Below are 24,699 nucleotides of genomic sequence, written 5' to 3'. Positions count from 1 at the left end.
ATATTACCCGATACTCATCTGACCAGAAATCCTTGTCTTCCTTCCACTTCACTTCACTGACCCCTACTATATCTAGATTGAGCCTTTGCATTTCCCTTTTCAGATTTTCTAGTTTCCCTACCACGTTCAAGCTTCTGACATTCCACACCCTGATTCATAGAACATTATCCTTTTGTTGATTATTCAAACTTTTTCTCATGGTAACATCCCCCTTGGCAGTCCCCTCCCGGAGATCCGAATGGGGGACTATTCCGGAATGTTTTGCCAATGGAGAGATCATCATGACACTTCTTCAATTACAGGTCACATGTCCTGTGGATACACGTTACGTGTCTTTAATGCAGTGGTTTCCATTGCCTCCTGCATCCTCATGTCGTTGATCATTGCTGATTCTTCCGCCTTTAGGGGCAATTTCCCACCCCTATGACAAGAGAGTGCCCTGAACCTTTATCCGCTCCTCCGCCCTCTTTGACAAGGCTGTTGGCAGAATGAGGCTGACTTCTTATGCCGGAAGTCTTCGGCCGCCAGTGCTGATTATTTATCACAATTTAGGCAGTGGCGGGGATCGAACCCGGGACCGAAGACGTTTTGATTATGAATCAAAGATGCTACCCCTAGACCACGGGTACATAGCAATGAAGATAAATGAATAGACACTTTGTCAAGTATCAGAGATATGTGAGAATAAGATTAACGTACCAAGACCAAAGGAACTTCAGATTGTCAATTGTAAACAGCATCCAGAATCAAGTTATGTAATATCTATGCTTTTTATTATTTTAATAAATGTGTGTGAAAATTAATCAAGTTCTGTTTAAAGTTGGTCACCGTCAATCTGCTACTCTAAGTGTGCAAGTGGCATTTCTATTGTCTGACCTAACGGCAGAAGATAAACACGCCATGATAAGACCATGAGACATATTGCTGACACTCGCCTACTTCGTTACAGCGACCAGTCAAATAATCTGATGGTGTGTGTACCGAAGGTCTTACAGTATGCACACCACACCCTTAGTGTGTAATAAGGCAGTGGCTCACAGTCAAACCTTCTAAGGTAAAGTTTGCACAATCACAGATGTCATTTTTGGCACACACAGTTTCTCCACAGTGTATTATTGTTGACCAAAGCTGCTCTAAGACTGTGCACAACTGTTTACCACCTAAGAGTCCGAATGCTATGGCAAGGTTCATTGGCATGATTAATTTTTTCCAAAAATTCACACTTAACTTTGCCCAGATCGCTAGTCCACTGAGTTAAATGAGAAAGAAAGGAAAGGGAATTTGAATGGGGTCCACAGAGGAGTGGAGGAGGGGGAGGGGGGAGGGTGGGGATTTCTCAGAAGGGTGGATTATCTGCAGGAGGTGTCATAAATCAATTAGCAGGACAAAAGGTCAGGAGAAGAGGAGGGGGAAGGGTTGGAGTTTTCTCAGGGTGGATTATCCCATGGATGCTTCTATGTCAGGTGTAGCACCTCTTCTTTTATTAGAACACTAGTCAAGGAGAAGACCGATACGGTACACCTCTCTCAGTTTTCCAAGATTAGAAATTTTGTATTCAGTTTACAGGCTGGAAAGGTTGGCTGTATTGTTCGCTTTGCAGAAAATCCGTACATCCCGGGAACACCGTCCATTCGTTGTTGTAAGTGATAACCGTGCCCTTATTGGGTACGGGGACAACCAAGGTGGATGGGGTGTATTGCAAGAGAAGCAATTCGGATCTCCACCTCCAGTTTAGAGTGTGTCATATAGGTGGAGGGTATAAAGCTGTTGCTGACAAACATAATTTTATGTTCGGGAAAGGGGATATTGAATCATACAGTGAGTGGACCTTTCAAGGAGGCAGTAAGCACAAAGCAGACTTCTTTGTGGCTATCCTCACCTATCTCCTGCGGTTGTTTACAGACAGTGCAGAACATCAGGATTCCAATGTTAGGTTACAAGAAATTAAAGAGAGGATAAAGGGAGGAGAAAAGGTTAAGCCCTACTGGTTAACTGTAAATGTTTTGAGGTGTCCAGTCAGGGGAAGTAAACAGGACCAAATAGCTTCATCTCTCACTCCTGGAGTAGTATCTTTACTGTGTAAATATTACCGAGAGTTGCTAGTCAGTAGCCATTTAGGAATATTTAAAACACAACTTAAAATTCAGGAAATTTTTTATGGCAGAATACAGACAAGGGAATTACGGGGTGGGTACAGTTTTGCAAAGTCTGTGCAATGAGTAACCAAATGATGAGTACACGGCACAGAGTGACTGCTAGCTTCTGAAATCATGACGTCACCCACGCAGATATTGTACATAAATTATGTAGACAATCTTCTGCAGCAGCAAGTCAGAAATAGGTTCATATTAATTTGGGTGGATATCTTTACCTGCTTTTGCTGGTTATTTCCGAGCTGTGATATGACTGCACATGGCACTATAAATTGCTTAAAGTCCTTGTTTGGTACCCTTGGGCAATTGCAATATTTAGTCTCTGTTAACACTGTGTCATTCAAGTCGAGACTGTTTCAGGGTTCCTGTTTCAAAAGGGGGACTGCACATACTGCTACAACACCTTACTGTCCTAACCCATTATTTGAGGAATGAGTCAACCGCAATTTGTGTTCTGCCCACATAGCACACCTTTCCTGGTGGGTCTATTCACTTCAATGGTTAGCTTTCGCCTTCAACATGATGGTACATGAGTCTCAGAAACAGATCCCACTAGCCTTACGTTCACATGTAAGCCCAACATGCCACTAGAAAATTTGTGATAAATCAACCCACTGTTAATTGAGAAAAGTGATACAATGCAGATCTGAGACTACTGGAAGAGGGCAAGAGCTAATTTGAAGAGCAAGAAGCCCAGAATTATAACAAGGGAAGATGTCCTACTCGCCTCAAACAGGGTGACAGAGTCTGGGTGCAGAGCTTTCAGGCAGTCAGTAAAGCGAAAGATAAAATAATGATGAAGTTGTTGCCCAGATTGAAGGTGATGGTACAACTCTTTCTGTTTGCAACTCCAGTCACCCTTCGCATCAAAAACCCACATTGTAATTGAATTTTTTTGTGTATATTTATCCCAAGTTAAACCTAATACTAATGATGTAAGAAAACGTAATAAGTGATGTGTATGAATTTAAGCCTGTATAAAGAAGGGGAGCAACTGTTTTGATAACCAATGTTCAGTAATAGTGTTCAATGAACTGGTGCAACTGTGAGCAAATCATCACCTCCTATGTATATTAAGTATGTACATTACAAACTGTACTTTTAAGCAAGGCATGGGTAGATCTTCACTACCTCTACTCCTGCTATCTTCCAATTTATCCTTAATTAGAGATGTGACAACACTAAAGAAAAGGACCTTAAGCAATTTAATTTAACTGCAGTATCCCGTGCAGTGGTGGCACTAATATTGTCTTCTCAAGTTCCCTCACTAGGAAGCTCCTACCTCATCTAGACATTTTGGGGATGGGAGTATGTGCTGTGATGGACACAAGCACCATTCTGCAGCTGCCAGCTGCGCAAGTTTTTAATTTTGCAGTGGCCACACGGAGTGACATCCGGCCACGAGAGTACTTGACTGGCAGACAGAATGATTGCTGTGGCTGAACTGATGGGACACTGACACTGGACAAGCAACCGGGCTGCTGATATAGAGCAAAAGCTTTACCCTGGATGATTTTGGAAGTCTTGCCGAATGTGATGGGACCAACCTATGTGGCCATGTCAACAGGCATCCTAATGTAACTCCCAGCTACTCAAGAGGATATCTGAAGAGTTTCTGTAGAATAAGGTGGTGATGGCCATCCTTCAATTTTCATATCTGTAAAATGACTGATCAAATTTGAATGTTAAATTGTTTCTCTGTTTTATATTGGTACCAACGGCAGTTTTAATGTAAGCTTTTAATTTCAGGATTGTTGTGCCAAATTCTTAAAGGTTTTTGTTATAATTTTGGTAGTTGGAGACAACTGCTATTTTTCCTGTTTTCTTAAGCAGCCATAGCTCCTAAACTATATTCAGTGTGTTTTTTAATTGAACAAATGGAGATAATTAAGTTTATTTCTAATTTATTTGTTTTAATAAAGGTTGTTAAGTATAAACCACTTAATCAACCAGCCCTTCCACCCTCCTGTCACACTCTTACTCACATTCTTTATTATTTCAACTGCACTGTCCACTGCATTATAATGTCAAACATGTGATACTACACTAGGGTGCAGATGTACACCAATTCAGTCAGCACTGAGCCACAGTGGTTGGTAAACTGAAAGGGCCACAGCTCCCGAACATTCTCCAAAGACCAGAAAATACATTCCACCTCAACATAATAGATGAGATAATTTTATAAATGAAACATTTGCAGTCATGAAAACTTATTGATTAATCCCTGTTGGGTCCTACATAAAATCCATAAGTGAATTACTAATAATAATTATTTGTTGAACATAGTTCACACCAATTGTAATAAATGAATAAATAAATAAACAAATAAACAGCAGAACTGATCCACAGAATTACTACAAATGGCCTATTCGAGACAAAGTGACCTTCTCTACAGCAATGAGTTTGGGTTCCCTAAACAGTGAATGATGTGAAACCTATCCTGTACTCTTCATACGTGATACTCCTACAATGGAACCACAGTAGCTTGGATGACTAACACTGAATAAAAATTAGTTTAAAATAAGGAGATATGTATGGTCTACCACCCATCAAGGTTATTTATTCATAAACCTTAATATTTTAACACTACCAATGTTCAAAGGTTAACGAATCAATGACTACAGAAGCATACATTTCATAAATTAGATTTCATATGGAAAAAGCTAAATATTTGCTTGAAAAACCATGCAGTACTTGAATACTCATATTCCCCAAAATAGATGCTGCTGGGTTTCTGTACAATTTTCCCCTATTAGTAACTGAAATGTGACTGTGGAGATTCAACGAGATGATTGAAATACCCCAAACTGGAAGTTCTATTTTGAGAAATATAATACTAAATATTGCATGTGTTAATTTTTTTGCCAAATCACTTATGATTCTTATGAACCTTCTGTGACTTTTGCTTCTGTAGTATTCAAATTTGTTAACCTTTGATCATTGATTGTGCACAAACGCACAGTTTCACAGATAAATGACACTGAGGAGTGGCAGAGAAGACATTTCTCCAAACTTAAAAACTATTTTTATTTGGGTTAAGCTATGTCAGCTGGGTTACTTTCCTTATGAGAGTTATGGATATGACTTGGATTTGGTATTACGGCACTTTTCAGAATTTTTGGACTCAGTATGTTTTTTTGGAGACCTAGTCATGAATGTGACAGTCATAATATGTCATGAATGGATAAAGAAGCATCTACAGTTACTGAATTTCATACCTGGTATCCTCATGGATGTGTAATAGGATCATTACTGTTCATGTTATACATTAATTGCTTAGCAGATAGTATTAGTTGCAGGCTCAGCTTTTAGCAAATGATGTATCTATGACAAACAGTCATTCAATAAAGAATTGTAGGAATGTCCAGCTGGTTTTCAACAAAATATCAGTCTCATACAAACAAATGCAGTAATGTTGCACTACAGGGTTAATGAGTCACAGCAAAATTCAGACCTGTCCTACCAGTATCTGTGCGTAAACAAATTGTAGAGATATGAAGTTGAACTACTAGATAATCTTAGTCTTAGGTAAAACAAACGGCAAGATTTAATCCATCGATTGGCCACCAGGAATTTCCAGTTTGGTTGTGAAGGAGACTGCTTATGCCATACATTAGAGTACTGCTTAATTGTGTGGGATCCAAAACTGTTCGGACTAACAGGGACCATTAAACTTGTGCAAAAGAAAGGGATAGCAGAAATGGTTGCACACCTGTCTGTTCTGTGGAAGATAATAATGGAAATTACGGGTAAAGTATACTGATAACATAACAAAATCCCATGAAATATATTTACAAAAATATAAGTCTCAGTTATCAGGACAAAATCTTCACATACCTTTTGAACACCATATGTATCTGCTGAAGAGACTGCAGAAATAAAAACTTACAGCAGGGCATGGAGAAAGGCATGCAAGTAATCATTCTTGTCAAGCTTCATCTATGAGTGGAACTGTTAAAGAACTGCCTACAAAATACCTTTCCATCTTAGTATATAGATATACAAGGGACATTCCAAAAGCAACTTTTGTCATTGTTTTTGAAAGAGAATGTGGTACACCAGGTGACACAACAAGTGCCATACGAGTCGACATCCATTGCTAGTTTAGAAAGAGAAGGGGTGCCAGTGGAGGAAGAATGATGTATGCACAGAGCGCCAGAAAAGAGATAATAGCAGTAAACTGGCGTAACTGAAGTTATTAGAGCACCTATCACGATGGCAGACAGATGTGCACTGACAATGTGGTCACCAATGGAAACATGTGCTGTTATCTGGTGCAAATGGGTACATGGGACTAGTGTGTGAATGCCTACAGACTATCCCCATCTAGTCTCGGGATGTCACTTCCAAACCAATGCTGAAGTGCAGCAGGCTGTGCAAAATTTTCTTGCATCCTGAGGCACCAAGTTTTACCAGAGTGGTTTCTTCAAACTGATTGCACACTATGACAAATATCTTAATATTTGTGGTGACTATGTCAAAAAATAGTGCAAGATGTATAGTTTTTGATGCCATGGTGCATTTGATTTTGGCAATCAAGTTTCATCATTGTTTTTCAAACAGAAACGTGTTTTCAGAACATCCTTTGTAGTTTACTTTACTTTTTGCATGTTCTATGAATCACATTCACAACAACTCAACTGTGATCTGGAACACATCAATAGTTTCCAAATAAGATACATTTTCTCTGTTGAAACACTGATACATTATGACCATTTATGTAACCAGATTTTTTATCTTAATATACAACAAAATTTGACAAATGAAACCCAAGCACATTCAGAAGTTCACAGTTGTCAAATAGAAAGGCTTTCAATTGGTTTTTAAAACTTTCATTATTTAACGGCAACTTTAATTCATAAAGGTGATCAAATATATTTGTTGTAGCACACTTTGCAACTTTCTGTGCAAGAGTTAAGGTAATATTGGAGATAGTGAAGGACATTTTTGTGTCTATTTAAGGGTGCTGCTATTTTCAAATAATGTGACTAACTCTTCACAACAAAAGGTCATAAAATACTAAACATACGTGAGGCTGTTGTTACTATGCATAATTTTTTAAACATCTGTGTACATGAATTTTGAGGATGGGCACCAGATTTACTCTCACAGTTCTTTTCTGTATGATGGATACTTTATGTGTACATCCAGAAATGACCCAGAATGTTACTCCATTTGACATCAATGGATGGAAGCATGTAAAGTAAGCTAATTTTGCAATGCTTTCCAGTACCAAATGTCATGTACAGTGGACAACACTGAACCCAAGGGTTTCAGAAGATATATCATATTCAATAAAAATTCTGATGCACGTTGCTACCCAGGAACACTGAACAGTCAGTTTTACATCTTTCCTTTCTCCTGTGATGTACTTATATTGATAGTGACCTATTTGCCTTGCACTGTACAGGATGAACTGTGATTCATAAAGAGTACATCAAGCAATATACCATTTACTGACAAATAATCAATAATACTTCTGAATATTTGATTTATAGTTTCTTTTACCTCAGCATGTCACACTGAATGAGATCGAGGGAAGGAAGCGAGACAGATCAGGGCTCAACATCTTGCAGGTGTCTAGATCTTTACAGGGAAAGGATGGGAAAGAAAATCAGATGCAACCTTTTCAAAGGAACTGTCCTGCATTTGGCCTATCCAAAACAGGGAAACTCCAAAATATGGGTGGTCATACAGGACTCTCAACTCCTGTCCTCCAGTGTCTTAACCAGTGTTCTACCTCATTCAATCCAGTTCAGAAACCAGCAGTTCAGATAGACTGAAACCCAATTCCTGTATCTCTATCACACAAGGCACACCAGAAGCTTACAAATAAGGTACAAGGCTAGGATGCGTGTGGGGGCCGGTAACATTCCTTGCGGATCACCTATGAGTGAAATAACAAGAGGAGGAGTTAATATCCACACAAGTCACCTTCCATCATGCTGTGCACATTGGTTTGCAGACAATGTAAAGACAGATGAATTTGGATACTTACCAGAGTTTCTTCCTTAATGAATGTGTCTTCAATCTCTTGATTTGGAGATGTGGATGGGTCAGTTTCAACCAGAATGAAAATAAATGAGAGGTACAGGTGCAACAAAGGCTACAAAAATACAGAAAAAAACGGGTTTAAACAACATAAATGAATATGTCATGACAACTGAAAGTCTGTGACAGACTGGGACTTGAACCTAGAAAAAATTGCCACAATAGTCAAATTGTCTGACAAACCGTCCTAGCCTGATTCAAACTTTCATTTGTCACTGATGTTCCCTGCTACAATTTCACAATCCCATTTCCTGAGGTTCTGCAACATGTGTGGTACAGAACACAACAGCAGCTCTAGGGGAACAGAGTCGGTGGCTTAGCCTCACACAAAGGATGTACATAAAGTTAGTTAAATGCTGTGATATTAAATAACTGGGTCATTACGGATGAAATCAATGCATCATATTTCAAACACTCCTACTTTGAGGGACTCAATGAGATTGTATATATGCTGAATTTAGCTGTACATGCAGTTTACTCAACAAAAAATTTACAACAAATTTAAAAATATTCAAGAGCAGAAAGCATATCCTTTGCTTTACTCATCTTTACTGATCAATGTCCTCATCTATTGTTGATTGTAGTCATTCCATTATTTAATTAAAGCACTGGATTTTGCTATTTTGTATGCATCAAATGTGGAATTGGTGATTTCTGAGTTGAATCCAATATGTAATTTTACTCATTCTTGGGTTTGTTTATATTTTCTTGAAGACATACCATTCAGAATGTGTTTCCACTCTACCATTCAGAATGTGTTTCCACTCTACTCAAGTTACCACTTCACATACTGCTGGCCATACTATTACCATCATGCCAATTACCCAATGAACAACAACCATAATGTAACAACATCTCATTCCAAAACACAGAGTAAAAACCATATGTAACAGTACAAATTCTTACATAAGTTAACAAGTAGTCATTGTGCTAATCGTGACAATAATTTAAGGTTCTGAAAGCTAATTCTGTGAAGTGAAACTATTATTTTGGATTTTTTTTTTTTGATTCTATACTGTAAATAGAAAAGGCAAATATAATTTTGCTATAACTGCTTTTTGGGTGTGATACGATCACCTATATAGCTATTATTTCCATAATCCATAGAATAAAAGTAAATCTGTAATGGTTTTGTCTGAATTTTTTACTACGAAAATGACAAATTAAACTTATCAATACCGTACAGTGACATAAACTGAAGAGACTGTTACCCATCAAAACAAACTCTCATACCTTCAACATATTTCACATTGTAGGTTCAGTATATCCTGAAAGTTTTCACTGGCATAACTCATGTTACTCTGTCTACACCAATTTCATTCGTACCAACCTCTCCACTCATTTCTGCTCTTTTAACTCATTTCAGTTACATAATATACACACAGGTCCCGCAACACAAGCATGAGAAGTGTTCAGTACCCACTGTATTAGGCACCTTACTGTGCAGCTGCAGGTTGAATGTCTGGAATCAGGTTGTACGCAGGTTGCAGGGAGTTGGCTTACAGAGATACTGTATGGCTCTACAACAAAAGAAGAGTAGACCATTCACACCGGGGCACCACTGGGGTCTGTCTCCCATTTTCTCAAACCATACTGAGGCGACCTTTGTGACTAGGAGAATACTTGTGCTCAATCTGGAGCCAATCCCAGACTTTGCGTGTCTGAACACAACACCCAACTTCAACTTGGCAGTTGCTTCCAGTTTTCAAAGACTGTGTACAGGTTCTCCTCTAACCCTCTATTGAGTTAGCACTCCTAGGTGAAACAATATTATGAGGATTAGCTCATCCAAAGACTGCAAGTTGATTCCTGGAAGAATCTTTCATTTTGGAGCGGCACTTGTACTGAAATTTCATCTCAGTGCCTTATAAGTGTACCTCAAGTTTCACCACAAAGGACCACAGTTTTATAACATTAATGGAGGGAACTACTCTCAACTAAAACATATGAAACCATATGTAACAGTACTTTACAGTACAACTATATTATTTTTAAAGTCCAGTAATACCCATTGAAAATATTCAAACTAATAATTCCATCCTTTTATTATCACCATGGCAAATCATAAGATAGGCAATTATTTTCTGGGGACTACGCTCACTATAGATGTAATGGAGTTGGTTTTCTCAGAACTCAAGTTGAAGGTGGTATTCACTTCATTATCATTTCTGAAATGGCCTAAGACTGTTAATTTACTCATTTACCTGATAAAATTGGTTTTATTGTAAATTACTTATGTAATTAATGATGGCAATTTGTATACCGCAGCATTCCTCTATGGAGGGCCAAGCCCACAATGACGCTCAACCGTCCACAGTACAGAGCTGATAATACCGCTGTCACTACTTGATAATTTTGCTTTTAGAAGTTTCAAGTCCAAATTTTGAGCCTTCACCTTCAGTAAAACTTGCATTTTCAAAACTATCTGAGCCAGAAATGCAACTTCAAATGCAAGCTCCATTACATCCTAAATCAGGAATTAATGTGTGAATATCAGAAAGGTTTTATGTACAGGACAATTTTTCCACCTTATCACATTCTGGAGACTGAGGTACCTGTCTTAACAGTGTACATGCTTTGGGGATGTCCATTAACTAGCTGAACTCAAAACCTCACCAAATCTCATTTAATGGTGGAGGGGAGGGAAATGAAAACCTCACATCAGCTTGTTAATGGAAAGAATATACATTATTATAGTGGATAACATTTTATTTACAAAATTACTGTCCTGTATAACAATATTAAAGTGTCCATCAACCTTTACGGCCCCTCTGAACTCAATGCTATCATGCCAGCAAGACATTAAGCATTCATGGGCAGATGCTAAGATGAAGTGCACCAACGTGACCTCTCTAGTTATCATACAAATGAAGTGAGAGAAAAGCTAAGTAATCGCACAGTTCAAAGGAAAGTAAAAACAATGTCATCTTTCATTCGCAAAGTAAGTAAAGGTTCAACGAGATTTAATGTGTTGTATAAAATATATCAATACAAGACTAGTTTTTTACCTATCCATCAAAACTATGAATACTATATTCGCAGAGCGTTTTCATCTGTCTGACTCTTGTCTGTCCATCTGGATACTCCCCAGAGCTGGAATGTTTAAAATAAGTGTTTTAAAATGTTTTTAATCAGGAGTTAAAAATACTATTTCATACACTTTCTAAATGTATGTACTACATTTTTTCTGCAAAATTAGCTGTCAAATGACAGCTACATTTACAATGGAAAACAACAATTTTAATTGATTTAACTTTCTTCAAAGCTGCCAAATGGAGGAGAACATTCAGAGAATATCTGTTATAATACATGATATTAAGTTTTATAAAAATAATTCTGAGCATTGCATTAGGTATTTTTAGTGGTAAAAGCAAAAACATGAACATATCAAATAAATTTAATTATTTAAAAATTATAGGGTAAACTTCAAGTGAGGGGAATGGAGGGTGTTTAACCACATATCATCTAGGGAGGAAGGTGGGTTCAAATTTTCTTAAAAAACCCTCACACAATTAATGGACGTACACTTTCCTATATCATCCGCAGACAGGCCTGTTTATCGAGATACCACTCTCTACATCCACATTCCTGTTCCTTGTTTCCTTATTTTACATACTTCTTAAGATAATACAGCATCATCTCCACTGATAGTCATGTCTGACAACATTTATTTCAATCAAAGGACATAAATAAAGAATGAAGTTGGAGATAGCACACCTTGTCCAGTTTATAACTAATATTTCTGGTATGATTGCTGTACCTTTTGGCATTTGTATCCTGTGTATTGATATTTACAGTTCATTACAAACAAAGTGCCAAATAGATTAAGAAGTGGTGTTAGTCATCAAAACAAGTCCAATTAACATGTGCCAAGAGAGGCATACTTTCTGAAATCTGCATGAGGAGCTGAAAGACTATTGGTTGCTGATGTGAGCACAGTCACCACTTGGTGCTTCATTAAGTGTGTCAACAGTACACATCACTCTGATGTCGTCAGTAGTCAGTTATGTGGCTAGAGTTGTGTTGTAGCATAGCTTGTTTTGTTAGTCTATGTAACTGTACAGTAAATTACTCACAACACTTGGTGTTTATTGTGGCATCTTAGCTACTTATACAGATTACTTTCATACTGTTTTTAAGTACAAATGGTCCAGTGCATTTTCTTTTCTCTCCAACAATGGAAACCTACTACTCCACTAATGATATGGCAAATACAATTTTATGTTGCAGTTTAGCAAATGTAAATAACTTTCAAGTATGGGAACTTCATGCTGAAAACTATCTGCACCGCAGAGTAGCACCTAATAAACTGTTTGCCAAACATTTCCACAGTCCTATTTACGTAGGTTCTTTGGCAACCCAAAGGGTAAACAGTCGATACCCTTGTCCACTCCATACACCTGATATGGATGGAACATGCCATCCTTAACAGACAAAAATTCTATAAAATGTGTGACAATTAGTGGGCTGTGTGGTTCCTACCCTTTTATAGACAGTACTTCATACACAATTTCTGTATCCATACCAGCACAACCAGACATCAAGGTAACAAGATCACAACTGGCAACTTGCAGTTCTATCAATGGCGCAAGTAAGTGTGAGTGCAGATCCTTTGTTTGTATCTAATATTTCACTTACAGATAAGGTGCGCAGCTTACATCAATTTGTGTCATAAGCTTCCAATATGAGCATGTGTGGGCTGATGAAAACCTCATCCACCTGCACTAAGACATGATAAGCACTGTTTCTCAAACAACAAAAAGGCAGGTGTTTTTGGGCAAAGATTAATAGGGCCACAGAGATTAAATGGTGCTCATTATCAGTATTTTCTCATTAATACTGATCAAGGACGAGTCATGTCAGTGAAGACCACAGATAAGGTTGATGCACAACGGCACACCAGCACATTCTCGCAGCAGTGTGGTAGAACATCTAGCACTGACATTTCAGGACCACCACCAGTTTGTTTGGGAAGGCCCCACTCTCCTGGTACCCCACACCTCAGTCATAAATACTTTCACTTATGGCAGCAACTGAAGAAATAATGGATTTAGTTTCAAAGGAGTGTGATTCCTAATCCTGGAGAACAAAGGGACACACTGTTGTGGTTAGTAATAACACTGAGCCCCTGCTGTAAACAAGAATTGAGATCAAAGAAAGTATGTGATTCCACAAGCTCTTTTATAGAATCTGTTTTCTTGTTTTGATGATCACTACCACTTCTTAAATTATTATACATCTTAAAAAAAAACTGTTTATTTTGTGATTTTGTTTACTGTCTTGTTCCAGATGTAACCAGAACATCTGAGCAACATCAACAGCTCTGACACTTCTAAATGTCAAAGATTTCTGGGGGTGTGAAATAAAAAAAAGGAATGTGTTGACTGGGATAACCAGTCTGCTGATTTGTTGTTGCAATCATACAAAATAAGATTGCAGGGATGCTGCAAAAAATAAAGTAAATAAATTCTCTAAATAGGAAAGCAACATAAGGCAATAAATATTACAAGCTGACAGCCCATAAATGTACAACATGCCAAATAGTTGAATCTGAGTCATAAGTAATGCGATATCACTTCAAAGATTGATGCACTTATTATGGTTTTAGACATAAAAATAACAATACAGAAAACCTGCTAAACTTGTACTAAATTTCCAGAAAAGCAAGACCCACTGAAGGTGGCTCTCAGCTGTGAAAACAATTAGGTAACAAAAGATCTGAACTTGGTCAATGATTGCAGAAACCAGTAATTTCACTTTGAAATTTTGTGTGATTGTGCTGGACAATAACCCATTTTAAAAAGGCTTATTTGTTTCCCTATCTTTGGTTTTATTTTTGAGATACTGCTACAATCTTAAAAAACAAAAACATAATTGCTCATATTAACATTACTTACAACTCTTGTTTGATGGTAGTCACACCACAAACAAAGCTTTGATGTTGTTCTGCTTCCATCTTCTGGGAGAAAAAAATTAACACAAAACAAACAACAAATAACTAACAGCAGGTAAACCATGCACTACAAAAAAAATGGGTGACTAGTTCCAAATCTTTTATTTTGTTTGACTGGAGCTTCAAAACATGAACAGCTATTGCATGGGAGTTGACAATTAAACCAATTGTTGAAACCTTGTTTCACATACACACACAGATTCAATCTGTACTTGACGAAGTTTATTCAAATCATTTTTCTGGTTACATATTTTTTATAATATGTAGATTTTTTATAAGTTGCCCTTATATGTAGAGCTAGATAATCAGAGCTCGAAGTGGTGTTAAGATTGGCAACTTGTTTTCAGTGTTTGGAACTGTAAAATTGTGCATTTCACTAAACAAACCACAAAAGGGATATTCTATGACCACAACATCAGTGAGTCAGAGCTGGAAGCAGTGATCTTATGCAAACACCAGGGTGTAACAATTTCTAAGGGTATGAAATTGAATGATCACATGGATTCTGTCATAGGTAAAGCATTTGGCAGACATCTGTTCACTGGTAGAATAATGGTGAAAGATGCAATATGTGTATAAATGAGATTTCTCACAAAACTCTCACATGACCCATCCCGGAATATTGCTCAATTACAAAATAAGGCTAAAAGGGGATCCTGAATGTATACAGATAAGAGCAGCACAAATTGTCACAGATTTTTGACTCAAAGCAGCATGCCACAAAAACGTTAAAAAATCTGAATTGGCAGACTCTTGAAGATAGATGCCATATTTACTCAGAAACTGAGCTGTCCAGAATGAGATTTTCACTCTGCAGCGGAGTGTGCGCTGATATGAAACTTCCTGGCAGATTAAAACTGTGTGCCCGACCGAGACTCGAACTCGGGACCTTTGCCTTTCGCGGGCAAGTGCTCTACCAACTGAGCTACCGAAGCACGACTCACGCCCGGTACTCACAGCTTTACTTCTGCCAGTACCTCGTCTCCTACCTTCCAAACTTTACAGAAGCTCTCCTGCGAACCTTGCAGAACTAGCACTCCTGAAAGAAAGGATATTGCGGAGACATGGCTTAGCCACAGCCTGGGGATGTTTCCAGAATGAGATTTTCACTCTGCAGCGGAGTGTGCGCTGATATGAAACTTCCTGGCAGATTAAAACTGTGTGCCCGACCGAGACTCAAACTCGGGACCTTTGCCTTTCGCGGGCAAGTGCTCTACCAACTGAGCTACCGAAGCACGACTCACGCCCGGTACTCACAGCTTTACTTCTGCCAGTACCTCGTCTCCTACCTTCCAAACTTTACAGAAGCTCTCCTGCGAACCTTGCAGAACTAGCACTCCTGAAAGAAAGGATATTGCGGAGACATGGCTTAGCCACAGCCTGGGGATGTTTCCAGAATGAGATTTTCACTCTGCAGCGGAGTGTGCGCTGATATGAAACTTCCTGGCAGATTAAAACTGTGTGCCCGACCGAGACTCGAACTCGGGACCTTTGCCTTTCGCGGGCAAGTCCTCTACCAACTGAGCTACCGAAGCACGACTCACGCCCGGTACTCACAGCTTTACTTCTGCCAGTACCTCGTCTCCTACCTTCCAAACTTTACAGAAGCTCTCCTGCGAACCTTGCAGAACTAGCACTCCTGAAAGAAAGGATATTGCGGAGACATGGCTTAGCCACAGCCTGGGGATGTTTCCAGAATGAGATTTTCACTCTGCAGCGGAGTGTGCGCTGATATGAAACTTCCTGGCAGATTAAAACTGTGTGCCCGACCGAGACTCGAACTCGGGACCTTTGCCTTTCGCGGGCAAGTGCTCTACCAACTGAGCTACCGAAGCACGACTCACGCCCGGTACTCACAGCTTTACTTCTGCCAGTACCTCGTCTCCTACCTTCCAAACTTTACAGAAGCTCTCCTGCGAACCTTACAGAACTAGCACTCCTGAAAGAAAGGATATTGCGGAGACATGGCTTAGCCACAGCCTGGGGATGTTTCCAGAATGAGATTTTCACTCTGCAGCGGAGTGTGCGCTGATATGAAACTTCCTGGCAGATTAAAACTGTGTGCCCGACCGAGACTCGAACTCGGGACCTTTGCCTTTCGCGGGCAAGTGCTCTACCAACTGAGCTACCGAAGCACGACTCACGCCCGGTACTCACAGCTTTACTTCTGCCAGTACCTCGTCTCCTACCTTCCAAACTTTACAGAAGCTCTCCTGCGAACCTTGCAGAACTAGCACTCCTGAAAGAAAGGATATTGCGGAGACATGGCTTAGCCACAGCCTGGGGATGTTTCCAGAATGAGATTTTCACTCTGCAGCGGAGTGTGCGCTGATATGAAACTTCCTGGCAGATTAAAACTGTGTGCCCGAACGAGACTCGAACTCGGGACCTTTGCCTTTCGCGGGCAAGTGCTCTACCAACTGAGCTACCGAAGCACGACTCACGCCCGGTACACACAGCTTTACTTCTGCCAGTACCTCGTCTCCTACCTTCCAAACTTTACAGAAGCTCTCCTGCGAACCTTGCAGAACTAGCACTCCTGAAAGAAAGGATATTGCGGAGACATGGCTTAGCCACAGCCTGGGGATGTTTCCAGAATGAGATTTTCACTCTGCAGCGGAGTGTTCGCTGATATGAAACTTCCTGGCAGATTAAAACTGTGTGCCCGACCGAGACTCGAACTCGGGACCTTTGCCTTTCGCGGGCAAGTGCTCTACCAACTGAGCTACCGAAGCACGACTCACGCCCGGTACTCACAGCTTTACTTCTGCCAGTACCTCGTCTCCTACCTTCCAAACTTTACAGAAGCTCTCCTGCGAACCTTGCAGAACTAGCACTCCTGAAAGAAAGGATATTGCGGAGACATGGCTTAGCCACAGCCTGGGGACGTTTCCAGAATGAGATTTTCACTCTGCAGCGGAGTGTGCGCTGATATGAAACTTCCTGGCAGATTAAAACTGTGTGCCCGACCGAGACTCGAACTCGGGACCTTTGCCTTTCGCGGGCAAGTGCTCTACCAACTGAGCTACCGAAGCACGACTCACGCCCGGTACTCACAGCTTTACTTCTGCCAGTACCTCGTCTCCTACCTTCCAAACTTTACAGAAGCTCTCCTGCGAACCTTGCAGAACTAGCACTCCTGAAAGAAAGGATATTGCGGAGACATGGCTTAGCCACAGCCTGGGGATGTTTCCAGAATGAGATTTTCACTCTGCAGCGGAGTGTGCGCTGATATGAAACTTCCTGGCAGATTAAAACTGTGTGCCCGACCGAGACTCGAACTCGGGACCTTTGCCTTTCGCGGGCAAGTGCTCTACCAACTGAGCTACCGAAGCACGACTCACGCCCGGTACTCACAGCTTTACTTCTGCCAGTACCTCGTCTCCTACCTTCCAAACTTTACAGAAGCTCTCCTGCGAACCTTGCAGAACTAGCACTCCTGAAAGAAAGGATATTGCGGAGACATGGCTTAGCCACAGCCTGGGGATGTTTCCAGAATGAGATTTTCACTCTGCAGCGGAGTGTGCGCTGATATGAAACTTCCTGGCAGATTAAAACTGTGTGCCCGACCGAGACTCGAACTCGGGACCTTTGCCTTTCGCGGGCAAGTGCTCTACCAACTGAGCTACCGAAGCACGACTCACGCCCGGTACTCACAGCTTTACTTCTGCCAGTACCTCGTCTCCTACCTTCCAAACTTTACAGAAGCTCTCCTGCGAACCTTGCAGAACTAGCACTCCTGAAAGAAAGGATATTGCGGAGACATGGCTTAGCCACAGCCTGGGGATGTTTCCAGAATGAGATTTTCACTCTGCAGCGGAGTGTGCGCTGATATGAAACTTCCTGGCAGATTAAAACTGTGTGCCCGACCGAGACTCAAACTCGGGACCTTTGCCTTTCGCGGGCAAGTGCTCTACCAACTGAGCTACCGAAGCACGACTCACGCCCGGTACTCACAGCTTTACTTCTGCCAGTACCTCGTCTCCTACCTTCCAAACTTTACAGAAGCTCTCCTGCGAACCTTGCAGAACTAGCACTCCTGAAACAAAGGATATTGCGGAGACATGGCTTAGCCACAGCCTGGGGATGTTTCCAGAATGAGATTTTCACTCTGCAGCGGAGTGTGCGCTGATATGAAACTTCCTGGCAGATTAAAACTGTGTGCCCGACCGAGACTCGAACTCGGGACCTTTGCCTTTCGCGGGCAAGTCCTCTACCAACTGAGCTACCGAAGCACGACTCACGCCCGGTACTCACAGCTTTACTTCTGCCAGTACCTCGTCTCCTACCTTCCAAACTTTACAGAAGCTCTCCTGCGAACCTTGCAGAACTAGCACTCCTGAAAGAAAGGATATTGCGGAGACATGGCTTAGCCACAGCCTGGGGATGTTTCCAGAATGAGATTTTCACTCTGCAGCGGAGTGTGCGCTGATATGAAACTTCCTGGCAGATTAAAACTGTGTGCCCGACCGAGACTCGAACTCGGGACCTTTGCCTTTCGCGGGCAAGTGCTCTACCAACTGAGCTACCGAAGCACGACTCACGCCCGGTACTCACAGCTTTACTTCTGCCAGTACCTCGTCTCCTACCTTCCAAACTTTACAGAAGCTCTCCTGCGAACCTTGCAGAACTAGCACTCCTGAAAGAAAGGATATTGCGGAGACATGGCTTAGCCACAGCCTGGGGATGTTTCCAGAATGAGATTTTCACTCTGCAGCGGAGTGTGCGCTGATATGAAACTTCCTGGCAGATTAAAACTGTGTGCCCGACCGAGACTCGAACTCGGGACCTTTGCCTTCCGCGGGCAAGTGCTCTACCAACTGAGCTACCGAAGCACGACTCACGCCCGGTACTCACAGCTTTACTTCTGCCAGTACCTCGTCTCCTACCTTCCAAACTTTACAGAAGCTCTCCTGCGAACCTTGCAGAACTAGCACTCCTGAAAGAAAGGATATTGCGGAGACATGGCTTAGCCACAGCCTGGGGATGTTTCCAGAATGAGATTTTCACTCTGCAGCGGAGTGTGCGCTGATATGAAACTTCCTGGCAGATTAAAACTGTGTGCCCGACCGAGACTCGAACTCGGGACCTTTGCCTTTCGCGGGCAAGTGCTCTACCAACTGAGCTACCGAAGCACGACTCACGCCCGATACTCACAGCTTTACTTCTGCCAGTACCTCGTCTCCTACCTTCCAAACTTTACAGAAGCTCTCCTGCGAACCTTGCAGAACTAGCACTCCTGAAAGAAAGGATATTGCGGAGACATGGCTTAGCCACAGCCTGGGGATGTTTCCAGAATGAGATTTTCACTCTGCAGCGGAGTGTGCGCTGATATGAAACTTCCTGGCAGATTAAAACTGTGTGCCCGACCGAGACTCGAACTCGGGACCTTTGCCTTTCGCGGGCAAGTCCTCTACCAACTGAGCTACCGAAGCACGACTCACGCCCGGTACTCACAGCTTTACTTCTGCCAGTACCTCGTCTCCTACCTTCCAAACTTTACAGAAGCTCTCCTGCGAACCTTGCAGAACTAGCACTCCTGAAAGAAAGGATATTGCGGAGACATGGCTTAGCCACAGCCTGGGGATGTTTCCAGAATGAGATTTTCACTCTGCAGCGGAGTGTGCGCTGATATGAAACTTCCTGGCAGATTAAAACTGTGTGCCCGACCGAGACTCAAACTCGGGACCTTTGCCTTTCGCGGGCAAGTGCTCTACCAACTGACCTACCGAAGCACGACTCACGCCCGGTACTCACAGCTTTACTTCTGCCAGTACCTCGTCTCCTACCTTCCAAACTTTACAGAAGCTCTCCTGCGAACCTTGCAGAACTAGCACTCCTGAAAGAAAGGATATTGCGGAGACATGGCTTAGCCACAGCCTGGGGATGTTTCCAGAATGAGATTTTCACTCTGCAGCGGAGTGTGCGCTGATATGAAACTTCCTGGCAGATTAAAACTGTGTGCCCGACCGAGACTCGAACTCGGGACCTTTGCCTTTCGCGGGCAAGTGCTCTACCCACTGAGCTACCGAAGCACGACTCACGCCCGGTACTCACAGCTTTACTTCTGCCAGTACCTCGTCTCCTACCTTCCAAACTTTACAGAAGCTCTCCTGCGAACCTTGCAGAACTAGCACTCCTGAAAGAAAGGATATTGCGGAGACATGGCTTAGCCACAGCCTGGGGATGTTTCCAGAATGAGATTTTCACTCTGCAGCGGAGTGTGCGCTGATATGAAACTTCCTGGCAGATTAAAACTGTGTGCCCGACCGAGACTCGAACTCGGGACCTTTGCCTTTCGCGGGCAAGTGCTCTACCAACTGAGCTACCGAAGCACGACTCACGCCCGGTACTCACAGCTTTACTACTGCCAGTACCTCGTCTCCTACCTTCCAAACTTTACAGAAGCTCTCCTGCGAACCTTGCAGAACTAGCACTCCTGAAAGAAAGGATATTGCGGAGACATGGCTTAGCCACAGCCTGGGGATGTTTCCAGAATGAGATTTTCACTCTGCAGCGGAGTGTGCGCTGATATGAAACTTCCTGGCAGATTAAAACTGTGTGCCCGACCGAGACTCGAACTCGGGACCTTTGCCTTTCGCGGGCAAGTGCTCTACCCACTGAGCTACCGAAGCACGACTCACGCCCGGTACTCACAGCTTTACTTCTGCCAGTACCTCGTCTCCTACCTTCCAAACTTTACAGAAGCTCTCCTGCGAACCTTGCAGAACTAGCACTCCTGAAAGAAAGGATATTGCGGAGACATGGCTTAGCCACAGCCTGGGGATGTTTCCAGAATGAGATTTTCACTCTGCAGCGGAGTGTGCGCTGATATGAAACTTCCTGGCAGATTAAAACTGTGTGCCCGACCGAGACTCGAACTCGGGACCTTTGCCTTTCGCGGGCAAGTGCTCTACCAACTGAGCTACCGAAGCACGACTCACGCCCGGTACTCACAGCTTTACTTCTGCCAGTACCTCGTCTCCTACCTTCCAAACTTTACAGAAGCTCTCCTGCGAACCTTGCAGAACTAGCACTCCTGAAAGAAAGGATATTGCGGAGACATGGCTTAGCCACAGCCTGGGGATGTTTCCAGAATGAGATTTTCACTCTGCAGCGGAGTGTGCGCTGATATGAAACTTCCTGGCAGATTAAAACTGTGTGCCCGACCGAGACTCGAACTCGGGACCTTTGCCTTTCGCGGGCAAGTGCTCTACCAACTGAGCTACCGAAGCACGACTCACGCCCGGTACTCACAGCTTTACTACTGCCAGTACCTCGTCTCCTACCTTCCAAACTTTACAGAAGCTCTCCTGCGAACCTTGCAGAACTAGCACTCCTGAAAGAAAGGATATTGCGGAGACATGGCTTAGCCACAGCCTGGGGATGTTTCCAGAATGAGATTTTCACTCTGCAGCGGAGTGTGCGCTGATATGAAACTTCCAGGCAGATTAAAACTGTGTGCCCGACCGAGACTCGAACTCGGGACCTTTGCCTTTCGCGGGCAAGTGCTCTACCAACTTAGCTACCGAAGCACGACTCACGCCCGGTACTCACAGCTTTACTTCTGCCAGTACCTCGTCTCCTACCTTCCAAACTTTACAGAAGCTCTCCTGCGAACCTTGCAGAACTAGCACTCCTGAAAGAAAGGATATTGCGGAGACATGGCTTAGCCACAGCCTGGGGATGTTTCCAGAATGAGATTTTCACTCTGCAGCGGAGTGTGCGCTGATATGAAACTTCCTGGCAGATTAAAACTGTGTGCCCGACCGAGACTCGAACTCAGGACCTTTGCCTTTCGCGGGCAAGTGCTCTACCAACTGAGCTACCGAAGCACGACTCACGCCCGGTACTCACAGCTTTACTTCTGCCAGTACCTCGTCTCCTACCTTCCAAACTTTACAGAAGCTCTCCTGCGAACCTTGCAGAACTAGCACTCCTGAAAGAAAGGATATTGCGGAGACATGGCTTAGCCACAGCCTGGGGATGTTTCCAGAATGAGATTTTCACTCTGCAGCGGAGTGTGCGCTGATATGAAACTTCCTGGCAGATTAAAACTGTGTGCCCGACCGAGACTCGAACTCGGGACCTTTGCCTTTCGCGGGCAAGTCCTCTACCAACTGAGCTACCGAAGCACGACTCACGCCCGGTACTCACAGCTTTACTTCTGCCAGTACCTCGTCTCCTACCTTCCAAACTTTACAGAAGCTCTCCTGCGAACCTTGCAGAACTAGCACTCCTGAAAGAAAGGATATTGCGGAGACATGGCTTAGCCACAGCCTGGGGATGTTTCCAGAATGAGATTTTCACGCTGCAGCGGAGTGTGCGCTGATATGAAACTTCCTGGCAGATTAAAACTGTGTGCCCGACCGAGACTCAAACTCGGGACCTTTGCCTTTCGCGGGCAAGTGCTCTACCAACTGAGCTACCGAAGCACGACTCACGCCCGGTACTCACAGCTTTACTTCTGCCAGTACCTCGTCTCCTACCTTCCAAACTTTACAGAAGCTCTCCTGCGAACCTTGCAGAACTAGCACTCCTGAAAGAAAGGATATTGCGGAGACATGACTTAGCCACAGCCTGGGGATGTTTCCAGAATGAGATTTTCACTCTGCAGCGGAGTGTGCGCTGATATGAAACTTCCTGGCAGATTAAAACTGTGTGCCCGACCGAGACTCGAACTCGGGACCTTTGCCTTTCGCGGGCAAGTGCTCTACCAACTGAGCTACCGAAGCACGACTCACGCCCGGTACTCACAGCTTTACTTCTGCCAGTACCTCGTCTCCTACCTTCCAAACTTTACAGAAGCTCTCCTGCGAACCTTGCAGAACTAGCACTCCTGAAAGAAAGGATATTGCGGAGACATGGCTTAGCCACAGCCTGGGGATGTTTCCAGAATGAGATTTTCACTCTGCAGCGGAGTATGCGCTGATATGAAACTTCCTGGCAGATTAAAACTGTGTGCCCGACCGAGACTCGAACTCGGGACCTTTGCCTTCCGCGGGCAAGTGCTCTACCAACTGAGCTACCGAAGCACGACTCACGCCCGGTACTCACAGCTTTACTTCTGCCAGTACCTCGTCTCCTACCTTCCAAACTTTACAGAAGCTCTCCTGCGAACCTTGCAGAACTAGCACTCCTGAAAAAAAGGATATTGCGGAGACATGGCTTAGCCACAGCCTGGGGATGTTTCCAGAATGAGATTTTCACTCTGCAGCGGAGTGTGCGCTGATATGAAACTTCCTGGCAGATTAAAACTGTGTGCCCGACCGAGACTCGAACTCGGGACCTTTGCCTTTCGCGGGCAAGTGCTCTACCAACTGAGCTACCGAAGCACGACTCACGCCCGGTACTCACAGCTTTACTTCTGCCAGTACCTCGTCTCCTACCTTCCAAACTTTACAGAAGCTCTCCTGCGAACCTTGCAGAACTAGCACTCCTGAAAGAAAGGATATTGCGGAGACATGGCTTAGCCACAGCCTGGGGATGTTTCCAGAATGAGATTTTCACTCTGCAGCGGAGTGTGCGCTGATATGAAACTTCCTGGCAGATTAAAACTGTGTGCCCGACCGAGACTCGAACTCGGGACCTTTGCCTTTCGCGGGCAAGTGCTCTACCAACTGAGCTACCGAAGCACGACTCACGCCCGGTACTCACAGCTTTACTTCTGCCAGTACCTCGTCTCCTACCTTCCAAACTTTACAGAAGCTCTCCTGCGAACCTTGCAGAACTAGCACTCCTGAAAGAAAGGATATTGCGGAGACATGGCTTAGCCACAGCCTGGGGATGTTTCCAGAATGAGATTTTCACTCTGCAGCGGAGTGTGCGCTGATATGAAACTTCCTGGCAGATTAAAACTGTGTGCCCGACCGAGACTCGAACTCGGGACCTTTGCCTTTCGCGGGCAAGTGCTCTACCAACTGAGCTACCGAAGCACGACTCACGCCCGGTACTCACAGCTTTACTTCTGCCAGTACCTCGTCTCCTACCTTCCAAACTTTACAGAAGCTCTCCTGCGAACCTTGCAGAACTAGCACTCCTGAAAGAAAGGATATTGCGGAGACATGGCTTAGCCACAGCCTGGGGACGTTTCCAGAATGAGATTTTCACTCTGCAGCGGAGTGTGCGCTGATATGAAACTTCCTGGCAGATTAAAACTGTGTGCCCGACCGAGACTCGAACTCGGGACCTTTGCCTTTCGCGGGCAAGTGCTCTACCAACTGAGCTACCGAAGCACGACTCACGCCCGGTACTCACAGCTTTACTTCTGCCAGTACCTCGTCTCCTACCTTCCAAACATTACAGAAGCTCTCCTGCGAACCTTGCAGAACTAGCACTCCTGAAAGAAAGGATATTGCGGAGACATGGCTTAGCCACAGCCTGGGGATGTTTCCAGAATGAGATTTTCACTCTGCAGCGGAGTGTGCGCTGATATGAAACTTCCTGGCAGATTAAAACTGTGTGCCCGACCGAGACTCGAACTCGGGACCTATGCCTTTCGCGGGCAAGTGCTCTACCAACTGAGCTACCGAAGCACGACTC

The 24,699-nt window shown here is 43.3% G+C and overlaps 2 non-coding genes across 2 annotated transcripts; both read right to left on the bottom strand.

Moving 5' to 3' along the window:
• Nucleotides 1-18,918: 18,918 nt before the first annotated feature.
• Trnap-cgg (transfer RNA proline (anticodon CGG)) lies at nt 18,919-18,993 on the bottom strand. The gene has a single exon. It is a non-coding gene; the product is annotated as a tRNA-Pro (tRNA).
• A 4,125-nt stretch (nt 18,994-23,118) lies between these two features.
• On the bottom strand, nt 23,119-23,193 carry Trnap-cgg (transfer RNA proline (anticodon CGG)). The gene has a single exon. It is a non-coding gene; the product is annotated as a tRNA-Pro (tRNA).
• Between the last annotated feature and the right edge of the window lie 1,506 nt (nt 23,194-24,699).

The sequence above is a fragment of the Schistocerca nitens genome, chromosome 5, assembly GCF_023898315.1.
Source record: "Schistocerca nitens isolate TAMUIC-IGC-003100 chromosome 5, iqSchNite1.1, whole genome shotgun sequence".
Classification (NCBI taxonomy): Eukaryota; Metazoa; Arthropoda; class Insecta; order Orthoptera; family Acrididae; genus Schistocerca; species Schistocerca nitens.
This window is presented reverse-complemented; position numbering and strand designations above follow the sequence as displayed.